We start from the raw sequence: 18,318 nt of genomic DNA, 5'->3' as shown, positions 1-18,318 counted from the left end.
TTTCAATTGACAAATGTGAATATATATGGCAGAGCATCAAAATCACTGCATTTGAATGGTTTCTTATTCAAATAATCCAATCGGCCAGTTGTCTTAGTGTTCTGTGCATTCAGTCTCTGTGTATTAGCCTCATTACTCAGAATAAATGTCTCACACCGATGATAAGAATCAACTCCTCTTGCTGCAATTACTGTTGATTAATAATTACTGATATGTATTTTCTATTCTCTGTTCTCATTAATGATTGTAGACCCATCAATCTCTGGCAGACAAATTGTAAATTTATATGACTGAGCTTCTTGAAGTCAGGGACCAGGGACCATATCTTGTCCAATTTTCTGCTTCTAGCATCAGGGATGGCATCTGCCACTAAGTATGAGCTCTGAATGCTTATTGCCTGGAACAATCCTGACCTGTGAGCAAGGTTAGGATTAGGTGGGGAACTGTATAGAGAAAACAATAAGGTCTTTTTCTTTTCTTTCTTTCTTTTTTTTTTTTTCTTTGATGAATTCAAAAGAGAAGAGACTTTCAGGAAAGCAGATAAGTGATTGCACCTTTCTATGAACTATAATATTAACAATATTTTTGTAGTAACTAACTAACTCTAACTGGTCTCAATTCAACAATGTATTACTTTATAATCAACTCCCATCAGGTGAGTGTGAGTTACAGTGGATTACAAAAGGAATAATATTAACATTTTATATTGAATAATCTGCATGACTATTTAAGGTTTTTTAATCTCATTTTGAGATTTGTCTGGAGTGTTGATAAAAATAAGTTTATAATTTTTTTCTCCTTTCTAGCATGTGATTAAGATATTTTTCCATTTAATGAACTGATAAAAGTTTGTAAGAAATTTCTTTCAGTAAATATTTTACAGTTTATACCATTCATTCTTAAGAGTTCTTATTAGATACTAAAGCAAGTAAAGAGGTAGATCTCTTTTCAACTGCAGGAAGAAAATTAGAGAACCTCAAGTTGCCTCAATAAAATCTGAGCAAACCTTTGTTGCCAGAGTTAAGACTTTGGGTAAGGTCATAGTAATAAATGTTGATTAATTTATTTTCCTGCCAGTCTTCAAGGTCCAAGACCTTGGGTATGTGGGATATTTCTCTGTCCAACAGAGTTTCTACCAGGCTCTTACTTTTCCATACAACGTATACCTAACAGCCATGCTGTCCACCCAACTAATGTCTACATTATAGGAGGCCTCCCTCAGGCCACACATGAAGGAACATATGGAAAACCAGTTTGGTGCTGCTGGCTGCACATTGCTAAAAAGCCTAGTGTAGAGCAATGATGCCAGTGGTGATTTTTAAGATATTCAGCATATTAATTGCTCAGTTTCCTATCGTATGATCTGTGTACAAGACTATAGAATTCTATTCCCTTCATATTCTATATGAAGAATATAGAAAAAGTAGTTCCTCCAAATGCTCTAAGAGTAAAGGGGGCTCTGGGGCCGTATAATGGAAGAAATGCTACAGGTTATGTGCTTCTCTTGAACATTCTTACTGCACATTAGCATACCAAGAACTTTGGAGAAATTAATCTTATTATCTTAGAATTTCCTAAACTTATCTGACCATTCTGCCTTTCCTTCTTCTTCCTCCTCCTCCCTGTCACTCTTTCTCTTCTTTTTTTTGGCAGAACATCTACTACTAACACAGCATTTTAACCTCTGTGCATTCTTTGGGAAAACTCTGCACAGGTTAGAATTTATTTTGAAATGAAACCAGCAGCAGAAAACTATAGCATTGTCTGGATCGTGTAACCCTGATGGTTTTCTCTCTTGGAGTTGCTTTTTGGTGCTATTTCCTCATAAAATTATTATAAAAGCTGTCTGTATAATTGCTACAGGAATGTTGTTTGTGAATATCATCCATCTCAGCGCTCATTGTCTTCTCTACGAAATTCCATATGGAAATGTTCTTAAGTAAACTTTCTGTTAATTACTAGGGAAACTTTGCTTCTCCCAAAGAACTGATATTTTCCCTCTCATAGACAATAAGCGTTATCTACAACACCATCTCCAATCACATCAGTAAATGTATAATCTCAGTTAACAAGATGTCAGGAAATAGTCTGGTTTAGAGTATGATTAATTCAGTGACATTCATGACTTCTCATTTTTCTCAGCTGTGCCACAGTTAGTGTCAAGCTTGTTGTCAGGCTAGCCTCACTCATGGTTGTTAGATGGTTATAGTAGCACCAAGAGTCGAATCCTCGGTGCAGTAACATTCAGAAGAATAAACCATGCCAATCAGTGTATTCTTGTTAATTTCAAAGAAACATCTCTCAGAGACCCCCCAGGTACCCTCTACCATGTCATTGGGCAAAACCAGGTTAGATGTACAACTAAATCAACTACAAGCAGAAATCTATTAGCAGAGATAATGAGATTACATGACTGGCTTAGACTAAACAGAATTTACCCCCAATCTACATAATTACCTGAATAAAAGAGTTGCAGTAATAAGGAAGAGAGAGAAATAGATCTTGAGTTTGAACCAACCGTGTGTACCAGAAACACTTAGAGGGTATCCTTTTCATTCTAAAATAGAAAGCTTATAATTAAATTTTGTAAGTCATACATGTATCTTTATGGCCTTCCTGTATTCATTTTTTATTTTTCTCTTAGTCTTAAATTTATTTTCTGCTCATGATTTTTGTATACCATTTTTGGCATGTATTTCTGATGTTGTATACTGTGTGTGTTTTTCTAAATATGTGTAATATATGAAAAGTATAGCTAATATATCAGACGCAAACTAGGGACTAGAGGTGAATAGGTAACTGCGCAGGGTTCGGACACACAGGATTCATTGCCATTCCAGCAGAATACTTAGAACTTGTCAGTTCAAAATGAGCCAAGCCTTTCAAAACATGGCTGTAGTAATAGACTTCCCAAGCATGTTAACACTGAATATTCTCATATAATTAACGTTTCTAATTTATAGACAAGCAGTGGTGGCACTTATTGTCACAGGTAGAATTTAATTAGCCAATACAAATAAATTAGTTTTCACACTTCTATCAGTCTAGTGGAATTTCAGAGGCTGGTCTAGAAATGTCAAGCCATTGAAAATGCCATTTCTCCTCTCAAGGAAATTAACTTTTCCAACTGCCTTCCTGAAAAGTTCTAATTACATGAAGTCATATCATTATTATTGATTGATTGGTTACAATGGATGCCATGTAGACTAGTCTCTTGGAATTCTGAAAAACCCTTCAAATGTCTTTTTACTCAGTGTACAACGGCATGACAGGTGAGATAGAAAGCAGCTTAGGGCTTGGTACATGTCAATTGGACCATAGGAAGAGAAGATTTACAGGGAGTAACCATGTAAACTGAAAAGACTTACTTTATTCTTGTCATATGGGGAACCAATCTGTATTACATTTCCTTTTGTATAAGAGCCTAACAATATACAGAATGCATGGTTAAATGTCTTTAAAAAATTAGCCTGTGTGGTAACGAGATGTTGGAAAGGCAAATGAGAACTCATTTTATAGGGAAATAAATAAATAATGGAAAGAGTTGGAACATATAAGAGTGATGGTGAGTAGTGATCTGGAAGGAAGTGGTTCAATTAAATTATTTATAGAATAATAAGTATTGCAAAAGGATTTGTGGGTGAAGAGATATAATTAATTATAATTATGCAAACTTGGGAATGCCTTGGTGCTTGATTGCTTGAACTAAAACATATTGAATTGGTACAATTACTTAAACAGAAAGTAAGAAGAACATATTGGAATCAACAAGAACACTGAAGGCACAGACATAATAAAGAGGAAAAGAAAATTTTATATCCTTGCAGCCAGAAAAGAAAGGAAATGAAGCGGGTAGTATGTTTGGGGAGAACATTTAAATAAACATAATGTGCGATTGTTATTAAGTCATTCCTATGAGATGTGTAGCATATGTTTTCTTGGTTTCACCATGAAATAACTGGTAAAAGCTAAAATTTCTCACTAATGCTTTGTGGGGTGGCTTGTATGTCAAGAATGGCAAAGACTGAGTCTTGCTGTCATGTTAGTTCAGTTAAACTTGAGAGAATAGCCACTTACGTAATTCGTTAGTTGGATTTTGTTCTGAAAGTGGATGTATTTCATGTTTGTATTTATTGTACTTTTGGAAGGAGACATTCCTTTTTTTCTTCCTCCATTGCAGAGGCCTAGAATTATCTTGGACTCTGCTCTGCTATTCTCTCTCAAGCACCCATGTAAGGAGCATGTCCCCCATTTCACCTCAAAGCCAACAGTCCTTCAGAAAGGACCTTCCATTTTGGCCTAGGGGTAAATGACTCAGGTATGTGGCATTATGGGAGTGAGGTGGGGTGGCAAGACACAACTGGTTTGGCATTTCTGCAGTCTTGTAATGACTTCGATTATTTGCCTTTGGACCACCCCTTCTCTTGGATGACTTCCTGTAGACTCCCTGGGGAACTTCTCTGGCGTTTCTCTGGGGACTCTTGGACTGCATGACTTTCATCTTTGTAGTGGTCCTATGTCTGCCTGTTTGGGGTAGTGTGTGTCTCTTACTGATTCCAACTTTCTTCCAAAATTTCACAATAATTTTTGCCCATCAGGGTATTTTCTACTGTTTTCTAACTAATATCTACTTATGTTTATTTCAATTGGATTTTGGAAGGTAAGAGAAGTATTAGTATATGCAATTAGGCCATCAAGTCAGCCATGGGTAACAAAAGTCACAGGTGTATTTCCTTGACACTTTTAAATGCTCAGTGTGTACAGGGGTCCCATCTAATGAACTGATATCCAGTGTGTTTCTTTTTTAATAGTTTAACGATACTAAAATAAATTTATTTTTTCATACAACATGGTTCCGTGCTAAGGGGAAAACACCCATTTGGCCCTGGAAAGCTCTTCTTGGAAATCATCTGAAGTATACCAATTTTTATATAGCCCAACTCATGTAATTCCTGTCTTGTTTTTAGACATTAGCTTAAGGGGTGGGTGGAGGGCTCTGATTAAATAAACAGCAGTTGTTCAGCTGTTTTTGGTTATTAACTCCTAGCATTGTGTTCAAATGTGGAAAGCATCATAAGTAAAAGCAAGGTTGTTGGAATATAAGCTGATGCTATAGTTCCTCCTTGCTGCTACTTTTTTCTTCTTCTTTTAGAGTTAAAATATTAAAGTTTAATTGATTGATGAGTATTGTTAAATGTATACTCAAGCTGATGAAGAATTCTCAGATCCTCTTAGTGAGGAATCAATTTTCAAAGCATCAGAGTCAAAACAGGACAAGTATCAAGGAACAAGCTTTGAGCATGGAATTAAAAGGCCTGGGTGCAAATCTTGACGCTGTCACTCTTTGTGATTTTTTTTACAAGATACTTATCTGTACTCTTAACATCCCCCAATTTCCTCTTCTGTAAACTGGGAATGATATCATCCTTCCACTGTTGTTGAGAGTAAATGAAACCATCCTAGTATTTAGTAGTGCTCAATAACTGTAATTTAAATCTATAATTACTATTTTCCCATTCCATCTTCCTTAGCTGCTTTCTATTCCCATATTTCCCTCCTGTCCTCTAGCCCTGTTCTCACCTATATGTTGGGGTTACTGTGGTTTGCCATGCTCTTCTGTCACTCTTGTTCTTATATTCAGCCCTAGCCATCTTTTTCCTAATGTACTGGTAGTATAAATATTAAGTTAATCTTAGAGCTAGACTTTCGTTCCTTTGTAGTTTTTTCTACCCTTTTCTGCCCAAATCCCCAAAATTATATTTTTGGTTTTCTCATCTCACCTCCAACATCTGCCACAAGGCCAAGCTGGAAACGCTGGGTAACAGCATGCTGGATAGCAAAGTTTTCACGTCTGTTTCTCTCTTTTATCAAACAACAGGTCAGCTATAGTCATTTAATTGATAAATTAAAATAATTATGAAACATAGGAAATGAAGTAGTATAAATTCTACTAAAAAGGTAATTATAAAATCATGTTATTTAAACAGAAATATATCGTTAATATTTTCACTTTTTATATGTATTTGTATCGTAAAAATTTAAACATAATGTATAGATGAAAACCAATTTTTCTTTAAATATTACTCTAAGACTCTGTTTTGGCATTAATAGTGCCAAAACAAAAGTAATGATAATACATCAGAGTAATAATTAAATGGCAGATTTCAAGTTCAAGTTTTATACACTGCACTCCCTGCAAGGTGCACATACTCCTTGAAGCTCAATCTAAGCAAACCCTGTTTCCCTCTCTACTCCCTCCTTCCCTTTAGCGTGCACACACACACACACATACACACACAAAGGTGCAAAAATTAATAATTTTATGTCATATCGAGGTATTGTGCGCAATAGTTAATGTGCCCTACTATTATAAGGGTCAGAAAGTAATATCTAATGCAAAACTGAGTTATAAACTCACACTGTCACCTAGTAGGGTCCAGAAAAATTCAAGTAAGAGTCTATTGACTTCACGTTATTTAGTTACACAAAGAAATGAGCTTTCTCCTTAACCCTTGCTTAAGCAACTTGACTTCTTACATGGTTAATAGAAAACATTCCACTGGAGAGACATTTCAGAAGTAGAATTATTGGACATGTAAACATGCTATTACAAGGGACTTGCATCCAGCATCCATTCACCTCTCTCCAAAGTGAATTTCCTCTGGGGGGAGTTACTTCTTCCCTGCACAGTTCCTGATCTAACTCTCGGCCTGGCTCTGAATGAGGGTGAAATCTACACCTGCACATCACGTGGCCACAGTGATTAGCTGAGGGAGGAACAGGCATATTCTCCAATGAGATGCCCTCTGGATAATTCAGCCTCCCCTTGGAGAGGCATGTCATTTTCTGCTGGTTTTAAACATAGAAATATGCCGGCCCAGACTTCTGGCAACCTTTTTATCTCCAATATAAGTAGAGCCTATCCTATGAAGAGAAGATGGGTCCTGATGCTATTGTGTGAGCCCTTGTATCCAGCTGTGCCTGAATATTGGTAACATGAGCCCCTAAGAGCGCCTAAATTCTCTTTTATGCTTCACACAGTGGGATTGGATATTTTGTCCCTGAGGGGGACAAAAGTTTTGCTACTCCAAACTATGACTTTTGGGATATTGATTTTAGGCTAATTATGAAGAAACAGAAGACACAGAAAGAACCTTTAACCCTCTCCCTTACCTGTTCAAGGGAATTCACATAGAAAAGCTTGCTTAAAGGAAGGGAACATTACTTTAGCATGATAATATAAATGTGACACAGGAAGAAGTCTAGCAAAGCCTGTTTGTTGAGTTTTCCTTCTGTGTACCACTATTACCAGGAGGCCAAGCAAGAATGTGTTTATTGCCTGCTTTCCCTTCAAAATCCCAGGTCCCAACCTCCACCCTCCTTTGTCCAAAATGGCACATAAACTTCAGCTGTCCGATGTAGCTTCAGGTTCTCATATTCTTATGGCATTTCCACACGTACATACGTAATTAATTTTGGACATTTTCTCTTGTTAGTCTGTCTCAAGTTAATTTGCTTATTAGCCTAGCTAGAAGAACTTAGAAGGTGAGAGGAAAATTATTTTTTGCACTTCACACACAACCAAAAGTGTCATATCAGTTCTAATTGGTACATTGTGCCCTTCTAACTCTCTTGGGCTTCATAAATTTTGCGTAATCCAATAGAGCAGTATTACAGAATCTCATGCCAAGAGGTAGGTCTCCCAACTAAAACTCTAATTTGCTTTCAAAACATAATTACCTGTTTTTATGTGGACAGACTCCAAATACTCTTTTCCCAAATCTAAGCAAAGCTTTCAGGGGAAAGCAATGGATCAGATGTGAGGAATGCATAACTTTCTGAATGTTTCCTGTTATTCCTGTCACTCCTTTGTTAGTATTTAATAAGCACTTAGCCCTTTCCTAGTCCACCTTCCCTAAATTTAGAAAATGCATTATAATCTCCATTATTAGACATAAAAAATGGAAAATGCTCATAAATTTAAAAAAATACTAATCGGTTTACTAAATTGATTACTCAGTTACGATTCCAGCAAACAGATTAGTTTTTTCCCTGAGCCTGAGGTCTGGAGCTGTGGACACCCTAGACAATTCTCACCATTCACTAAGACACCTATGATTGTTGGTTTTGTCTCCTTAAAACACTAGATTTGGGCCACGTTTAGATGTGGCTGGATTAATATTTAGATGAGTATTTTGAGATCCACAGATTCAAGATTCTCCACGAATAAACATTTTTTCATGCTGCAAGTTGGCATATAATGTTAATCATACACTATGGGCTTTCAAGAAACAGTTAATTTTCATCTTGCTGCAGTGACTGTGAGCTAATTCCTTCTAAAGCTTAGCAGCTACAGTTTGGACATAAAAAACATTAATAATGCTTTGAGGCAATTTTGCAACATAATAGGAAATCATCATTTTGGGGTCTTCCGATTTTTGTAAAAGCTTAGAGATTTGTTTCTAAAAAGCATGGTGACGATATGCAGCTGTCATTATGTGCTCAAACAAAGGAAAATGTCTCTTTGTGTGGACTTGGGAAGCGGCACCTAAGCACACGATGGCTGCATGACACGACTCGTGGTGTTTCTTGTCAATAGTACAGCAGGATGCTATGCAGAGTGGACAGTTCAGTTAGCAAACTCCTGAGCTCTTCTTCGTGCCCAGGGCATAGATGAGGTCCTCGGCCCCTTACACTCTGGAAAAAAATTGTAGCTTAGCTCGTGGTTTCACAGATTTGCATACACCCCTCTCTTTTCCTAGAAAAATAGTTTGTTAAGATTAAATGATGAGGTTTTAAAGAGGCCTCTTGTAAAACTTGTTTTTGTAGTCCTAGCTTCAAACCTCACCATTAAAGAGGAGCTTCCGTATTATATGATATGTGGAAGGCGTTGTCAATGTCATATCATAGCCAACATATCAGCAGATCACATCCAAGTCTCAGCAAACAAAATGGTGCATTCAAGTACACAAAATAATGAAATTTAAATGATGGGGTTTAAATGAAAGAATAACTAAATATATAATGTGTCATGCATAAAGTAAATGCATAGAATTACAAAGGAAGCCAATACATATGCTTTCCATTAAAACATGAAATAATAAGATCTACAGTGGGTCTAGTAACTACCTTAGTTTTCAAGTGACAATGAGCATTACACAATATTTGCAATAATTACAAAGTGATGAAGGCTTAAATACTGCTATTACCACTGTGGTGATAAATACAGGAAAATTTAAATTTCCCTTACAGGTTTATGAAAATAAAGATATGGTAGTGTGTGTGTGTGTGTCTGTTGGAGGCAGATGATGTTGGCGAAAGACTAATTCTAGATAAATTGGTATCAGAAATGCAAGCTAACCTCTTTTAACAGGTGGCTATCTAAATGAATTGTGAGACATATCTTTGCAATTTCACTCACTTTATCTTCCTTTCCTTTTCAGTCTGTTTCCTCAAAGCTGTTAAGCAGTAAAGAAAAAGAAAGAAAATGCCTAGGACCCTTGGGGAACTAAGGGAGATTATTTTTGCACTTTACTCACAGTCTTGGCTATCTAGAGAGTCAGAGAGGTAAACAGGACAGTGGCCGCTTCAAAGAAGAAAGGCTTTCAGTAAAACAAGCTGAATGCCTGGAACCTGCAACAGGGGAGGAAGGATGATTTGGGAAATTGGTCCTGAAAGGCTTAAGGGAGTTCTCTGACAATAACCTAAAAAGGCAATTGTGATTTCTTGAAAGCCAGCAATCATCAAACATGTTTGTCTTCTATCTGTTATGAAAACATAGTATATGTTTGTGAATATGTATTGTGTCTATTTGTCGTGTTACTTGCTTGATCTTAAAAAAGAAAAATACCCTATTGAGAGTTTTGTTACTTTCATTTTAGAGATGAGGAAACTGAGGTACGAAGATGCTAAATGCTTGCCTAAGGTCCCACATTTTGTAAGCAGCCTAGCCGGGCTTAGAATTGACAGCTTGTTTCATAACTTCCTCTTATGGATTGTTGAAGGGATTGGGCTGCCCAAGTATAGTTTCAGGAAACAAAGTAATTCCATGGACCTTCCAAAATGTCCTGAAATGGTATTCTTTAGTTTGCAAATTTTTCACTTGTATACAATTATTTTATGCTATAATGCATTTAAAATCAGATGTTTCATATTTGATCTTTTTTTGTTACCAAGTGTGTGGATTTCTCCCTTAGCTAAGTCACATGTTTTGTTTTCTGTTTTGTTTTAAAGTTTATTGGGGTGACAATTGTTAGAAAATGTAGAGGACCCTATGATTTCACTGATATGTGGGATATAAAACTGAAAACATATTTCTTAACTCCAAGTATTTCTAGCACAGTGTGAGAAGACTACTCCATCTATCCATGGGCTTCTTCCAATTACCTGCTCAGCCTCACTTAGAGCTGGATGCGAGAGTTAGCAGTGCATGAAGCAGTTCATTAGGGAAAGGGATTGGATTTGATTAATTTTTTCTCAACACTGATTGACTAAGACAGTCCATTTCACTAACATTTATATTGCAGTAAAGTTTAATTATGGATTATTCTGCCAGGAGGCAAACTAGACTGACATAAAACAGAGAGTAAAAATTTAACAGTGCCATATAAATATCAATTTCTAATTTTACACTAATAGCTTTTCTATTTTACTTACAGCTTTAGGCACCCACTTTTATAAGTATACACAATTGTGTTCCTAACATTAAAAATTCAGAAAAAACTGATAAAGCCAAAGAAATAGATCATAAGAAATACAGAATCAGTATCCAATATGACAACTTCTATATGTACACATTCATTTTACTCTGTTGACTTGACGTTAGTCAAAAAAATGTATAAACCAATGTGCCGTCTAACATGGCTGTTTCAGAATAGGGATTTTGCTCTTGTATTTCATGGGATTTGTGGATGCTAGAAAGCTTTTCCAACTGTAGGATACTAGCCTAATATATTCTGTCACCAGAGCTTTGTTTTTCTTTTCTTTCCAAAGGCATTTCAATTGGTTTGTTTCTTAAAGTGATTAGAAGGTTATAGATTCTTCCTAAAATTAATCAGTCACATCTGAGATATTTCCTGTTAGAGAATAAAATTTTAGCTTGAAAAGGAGCTCAGAATAAAAGAGAAATTAGGTAGGAAGGGAGATGCTGAGGGAGATATTTATATTCAGGGGTAAACGTTCCAATTTTAATTGTGTGTCCAAGTTCATATTTTGTAATTGCTATTCATGTTGGTCTCTGACACAGAATGATTTGGATAGACGTGACAGTCAGACAAGCACCAAATAGGGAGTGTGAGCACACATTAAACTCAGGTCTAAAACCAATTCTGTTGTACTGACCTACTTTGGGGACTAGATAATACAGGATATAAAATAATTAGTAAGAATATTAAATTGTAAATCTGAAGTTCTCAAGTTTAACTCAAATTGTGTCTTTATTTGATCACCAAGACCCCCAATAAAAATGATTTCCTCATTTGTATCAGTACGATGAGGTATTTGAGGAGAGTCAGTAGGTTCAGTTCATCATTGTAATTAGCATCTGGGTTTATAGTTTCAGCAATAAAACAAGGAACTAACTACTCAGTCTTGTTCAAAAGAGTAAGTGCATGTCTTTCACTATTTTCTGTTAAGGGTTATTTTTGTGCTAGCATCTTTCTAGCATGTGATAGGAAAATGCGGTCAATGAACACTGATGTTTTTAAAGTTTTGTTCAACTTTGTTTTATTGTCCAACAAATACTTATTTGTTCTAGAATAAATTAACTAAGTAAATGAGATCTAAATAAAGAGAAAAATTGTCTGCAGTGCTTTCTCCTGCCTTCCTTACACCTGTATAAACCACTTAGATATTTGGGTCTGTATCCTCCCAGATACACACACACACACATTATATATATAATATATATATATATATATCTTTAATATACATATATATATATATATATATATATATATCTTTAATATATATATATATATATATATATATATAATGTGTCTAGATAGATGCATATATTCCTTATACAAAATATTCAATATAGACATTTCAGAAACAAATTTTAAAGGTTGCGATTTTTAGATCTTAGCTCAAATAAATTTTCTGCTTTCCTTCTCATTATTTCCTAATCTCTCATTATTTGAGCTTGCATCAAACAAATGTACAATTAAGCTTATGCTTATTAACTAGGCAATTGCTAGTTAAACATCTTATTTTTATTTTTTGAGAGGCAGGCATGTTTCAATATCCTCTTAACTTTCCTAAGTTCAAATTAATATATTTAAATACCATATACATTGAAGGTTTATAAGTTCAGAAATAAATTAGGGGCTGAGAGCAATACCAAAGTGTAAGAACTGATCACTCTTTAAAGTGCTTCTAGTGTGCTCAGGGATACAAAACAAACACATGTAAATGGACTGGAGAGCCAATGATGCAAGAGAGAAGAGAGAAGGGACCAACACATGGAATTAAACACCTCTGAGAAGGCTTCAAGGGCTGGCAGGAGGCTGCTAGCCCTGAGACATTGAAACTGTCTGAAGGAGGGAAAACTGTTCCAGGTAGGGAAGGCAGCATAAGCCAAATCATGGAGCTGCTAAAGAACTTGGCATGGCAGGGCTGGCCTTCATACAGTGGAGAATATACAGAAGGTAAAGGTGGTTGTGAAGTTTGATGGTGGAGGTTACAAAGCATGTAATTATTATTATTACTTTAAACGTTTTGACCTGAGCCCAGCTTTTATCCATCTGAATGATACTACCTTGATTTATTGAAAGCCTTATAAAATATATTCATCTGTATCAATTCTTTAGCTCTCCATGCAAACAGAATTTCAAGTGTCTACTGATGTCCCCCAGACCTTTCAAATGAAATGTGTCCCAACTACACTCATCATATTGCCTCTACTGAACTCCCAGATTATTGCCGGGGAGTCTGTTAATAAAGCAAACCCTACTCAGACATGGTACAGTCAGGGAGAACATGACCTTGACAGAGTCTTAGCAGTGTCTCAAAAGTGGAATATTTACAGAATTTTTTCATCAAGGCTTTATCATTTTTAGGGTGGTCTCTCAAAATGGAAGCTAATTGGGACTGCACAGAATCTCCTATAGAAAGTCTTGATAAGCAAACTTTTGTTTGGTAAGTGGGCTGTTTGCTCAGGTGAACAAACCCTTATCTTTAATAAATTTCCTAAAACAATTGATGGAATTGCTTTTTGGCTTACACTCTTATCTTTCTCTGGAAGTTTTCCAGAACAAAGAACTCTGTCATGTTGACATAGGTGGTCTACAGACTTATCTAAGACATGTGGACACAGATGGTTCTCACCTCCCTAAACCATGTCCTCTAAGATGTTTCCTGCCTGAGTCACTGGTAACACCCACCACCCTCCTATTCTCCCAAGGGAAAGAACTTGGCATTATTTTCACTTCCCCATCCTCTAATGTGGGCTCTCACTCTCCACTCCCATACTTTGCAATTGCTTCCTAAATGCCATTTCAGCATCTCTTCTGTTTCCCCTCTTTCTTTCACACAAAGGTTAGAGTTTATTCCTGAAATAAATAACCAAATATGTAACTTCTAGTCTAAAGATTTATGATAGTCTCACAATGTATATATACCTATATATTAAACCATCTTGTTTACACCTTATCTGCGATTTTTACACATTATATGTATTTTTTATTTGTCAATCATACCTCAATAAAGCAGGGGGCACATAATTTCCCAATACTAAAGAATAAAACCTAAACTTAACAACATGATTTGAAGACCTTCCCTGAGCTGGTTCTAACCTTTTAATTTACTTCACACTCTGTGTGTGTGTGTGTGTGTGTGTGTGTGTGTGTGTGTGATTTTCTTTACACAGCGTAGAACTTTCAGGCTTTTGTTTTTCCTATACACACTTCTCCTCTTTTTCTGCTCAAAGCCCGATTTTCTGGTCCTTTTTTTTTTTCCTGTGTGATTGCTCTGTATTTCTCTCTCTATTTCTCTCTGCCTTCCCTGCAGGCTTCTCGTTCACCAGTTCTGATCCTTGTCCCTGGGTTATGCCTTGGCTCACCACAGGTTGCATTTTCTGTTTTCTTTCCAGATGATCTCAGTGGTTTTAATGCATTGGCTTCCTCATATTTGATGACTCTTCAACCCACATCACTCTTCCTTCTCTCTCCTCTGAGCTCCACAAGCAGACTTACCTGTGCTGCACATACCCCTGTGGGATTCCTACAGGTAGGAACTTTTCCTTTTCATTCACAGCTTAGCTAACTGTTTAGCACAAGAGGCCTCGTTTTTGACCCCTCTTGGCTTTTGACATGCCATCCTCACTAAGCTGAATCATTTCTAGCTTTTGATTAAGGAGAGATGTGCAACTCATCCTCGAACTCTTAGAGGCTATTGTAGGGTTATTAATTGGCTTAAGTTCAATACTGTTGTGTCTCAGGAAATAAGGAAGCCCAAGGAGAGGGAGAGGGGAAGGTCAGTAGGTGGAGCAGTCAGAACACACACATTTCTGATTAAGTTAGCTGTCACATGGGCATAGCTTGTGGCAAACCGCCCCCCCCCCAATAATTACAATGGCAACATCAAAGATCACTCATCGCAGATCACTATAACAAATATAATAGCAATGAAAAAGTTTGAAATATTGCAAGAATTACCAAAATGTGACACAGAGACCTGAAGTGAACAAATGCTGTTGAAAAAATGTCGCTGATGGACGTGCTTCACAGAAGGTTGCCACAAACCTTCAATTTGTAAAATTCACAATATCTGCAAAGCACAAGAAAGAGCAGTACGATAAAACAAGGCATGCCTGTATATCGTTTTCAACCATTCAGTTTTACTCTCTTTTTATATTTCAATTAAGCTAGACCTTGTTGTTTTATTGTTTTTAATCTAGCTGGACAATCTCTGCATCTTATTTTGTGTAGCTAGTCCTTTTCTATGTAATTATTGATATATTTGCATTTAAGTCTACCATCTTATTAGTTTTCATCTTCTCATTTAATCTTTCATTTTTTTCTTTTTTAAACCTTATTTTGTATTTATTGTTTTTCTAATATTTTATTTATATTCTTCACTGGACTTTAGCTTCAACTCTCTATGAATTTTTAAAATGATAATCTAGGATTTATATTCAGCTTCTGTAACATTATAATCTACCTTTAAATAATATTATTATATACCTTCATATATATTTTAAGAATCTATAGCAGTGTACATCCATTTATTCTCTTCTATGTTCTGTTATTTTGTTGTCATATTTTATCCCCACATATCTTATATAATCCACAATACTTGATTATCAATTATAATTTAAAGGGTCAATTATCTTTTAAAAGGATTTTAAAAACAAGGAAAAATAAATTGTACTTACACGTATTTACTGATTTTAATGTTGTTCATTTCTATATAAATTCTGAATTTGTATTTGGAATCATCCTTGTCCAATCCAAAGAACTTACTCTAAGTACAGTATTTATGTTTTCTGTACATTCATTAAATAAACACTTCAACTCTACAATGTCTTTCTCTGGCTCTTATAAGTGAGTTATGATTTAACAACAAAGAGGCTGAAGAATATCGCTCATTGATGAGTAGGTGGCTTTCTGTAGTTTTTATTTGTGTACAGCTACTCTTCATTAATCATGAAAAAAAATAGCTTGTGCATAAAAACACTACCAGAGAGAGCAGATTTGGGGGCTATTGATGGACAGGATGCATCTTACTAAACTCATCCAGCCCGCTGAGCTGTGTTGAGCATCTCCCTTCATCTGGATGAGTGAGCACGTGGTATGTCTCATTTAAAAACCAAAACAGCTCTCAGAAATTTATAGTAGCATGAAGCCACAGTTCAATGATGTCCTTTGGACAATAAGTATGTCTATAAGAAAAGGCTTGAGTTGACTAAGGAAGGGTGTTGAGGGGAGATTTTAAAATGCTGATATTGCAGTGATATTGGCTCCATTCAGCAGGTTATTTTTGAACGTTTCTGCCTCTCATGAAGACCTGAGCAGAAGGCAGCCATGAAACCGAATATGTGGCAGAGAAAATGAACAACCTGTACTATTTACTCTGAACACTGACCCTTATCAAGTATTTTATGATTGAGGCAAAAAACCTTTTTGGACTCCAGGGAAAAATACAAAGTAGTAAAAGTTTTCAAAATATAACATCCGAGGGTGGGATTTATGGCCTGAGGTTACTTGGAGAGTAGAAGCCTTTGCAAGCCATAAAGTATTTGCTCTTTCTCTATTGGCTTTGGAGGTTGATGGTGGGCATTATGAAAAGGCAGATGATATATGCTTTCAAAGCCCTCTGCATACCAGAAAACAGAAAGAAAAAAAATATTGGAATTCATACAACCAGTAAACTTTCTTTATTTTTCAAATATACCTACGACCCCTTTCAAATCTCCATTTTAATAGACGCTTGAAAAGACATTGCTCTGAACAATTTGAACCAAAGTAAAAGTCAAATAACACTTGAATTTTTGTGCTATATGATAAACCAGCTCTCAGTGGCTGGGAGAGGAAGCCCTTATTTTTGGTGCTTGTTGATTTCTATGGTGCAAATATTCCCACTGCTGCAAAATTCAAGTTACAAGATTTTAACAACTGGCTTGCAAAATTGCTGTGTATTTAACAGTTGACATAGGCCTACCATATATGGATAGCTCCAGCACACCAATGGCTATATTCTGCAGTGTAAGAGCTGGATTTTAGTTTAGAATTTTGGCCCCATTTTTTGTGAGGTATGACTTTTGGAGAACAACATTTCTGGGGTATCCAACAATTTGGAGTTTATTAAATTTACAAAGGGTTGATTTGAAAATTGAATGCAATAATGATTGTGTGCTTAACACAATTCCTGAAACATAATAAACATTCAATAATTGGTAGCTATTATTGGCTGTATGTAGTTTTGAGATAGTCTTATGCAATTGCATGAAAGTAGCTGCTTTTTTAATCTGAAGGTTGAGAAAATAGATTTAAAAGCTATTACGGATTCCATAATTTTTGAAACACATTTTTATTTTAGTTCTATATTTGAAAAATTATTTGTATGACAACTTATTTACTACAACTACAGACAGTGCTTGGATGCATATGGATTTTTTTATATGTTTTAATTAATTAATGGCTTCCCAAGGGTCAAAGATCTGTGGGTTTCAAGCCCCCATACTGATCATTTTGCAGTGGAAAGTTGTTGAGAGGGATCAGTCGCCAGCTACAGAGACACGTAAAACAAATGAACTGATAAACCCACTGGAGTCACTTCTGCTGTAACAAATGCAGTTATCAATCCAAATAACCAAGGACTTTTGTGTACTTGATTATGGAATTTCAAGTAATTTGGACTTTTGTGCACTTGATAATGAAATTTCAAGTAATTTGGTCAAGTAAGACGAAATTTTATGTAAATTGGGAAGAACTGATTTTATTTTTCTAAGGTTGTATTATGTTCTCATAAAGAATAAGTGCTTTTTCTTCTATTCTCAGAACTCTTATGTGTTGGGAAAGAATATCAATATATGTTTATGTATGAAGAAAATACTGATGAAAGTGGTTCATGTAATAATTTTCTTAAGTTGGAAATACCTTTTTGTCAGCACCCTTCTAGAGATTTTGAGTTATGAAGTTCATTTAATTATTATCATTAGATATTTTGTTCATATCAGTTTCAACCAAAAGAATTTTCTGAATTTGTAACTCTAAACAGCTATTTTATTCTTTTAATAATAAAAATACCATGAAATTTTTATAATAATTTTTGAGAGGTAGCATGAAAGTATTTGTCATGCTTTTTTGTGTGGAAATAACGAGATTACTTTTTTTCACGCTATTGTGCCAAGACAATCAAAATATATATGCTACAGTGTTATTCATATTTAACAAATGACTCTGATTATATTTGAAAGCAGGCCTATCAATGCTAATAAGACTGCTGCTACAATAATTCAAAGCATCCATAGATTTCTCTAGCCTCCCACTTTTATGTAATCTTAAAGCTTCCCAGTTACACCTCTGGAAAATTACTGAATAATGCAAAAGGATAAGAGGTTGTCAAGCAGTCATGTGAACTGGTGAGAATAATAATGTTGGCAGTTTGTAATCACTGAGCCTACAAAAGCTGACAGGACAAGTACTTTCTTTCCATCAATTGGCTAAATGCTGCATATTTTAAAAAACACAGGTGAAAACACACCATTCTCGGAGCTGGTCTTTTAAACATTTTCTGACTAATCATGGCTTGCTGACTAGCAGAAAGAAAGAATGCTGTTGAATATTATATTAGTTATTCCATAATCAACTGTGTTGA

The sequence above is a fragment of the Rhinolophus sinicus genome, linkage group LG01, assembly GCF_036562045.2.
Source record: "Rhinolophus sinicus isolate RSC01 linkage group LG01, ASM3656204v1, whole genome shotgun sequence".
NCBI lineage: Eukaryota > Metazoa > Chordata > Mammalia > Chiroptera > Rhinolophidae > Rhinolophus > Rhinolophus sinicus.
Note: the sequence above shows the minus strand (reverse complement) of the source record.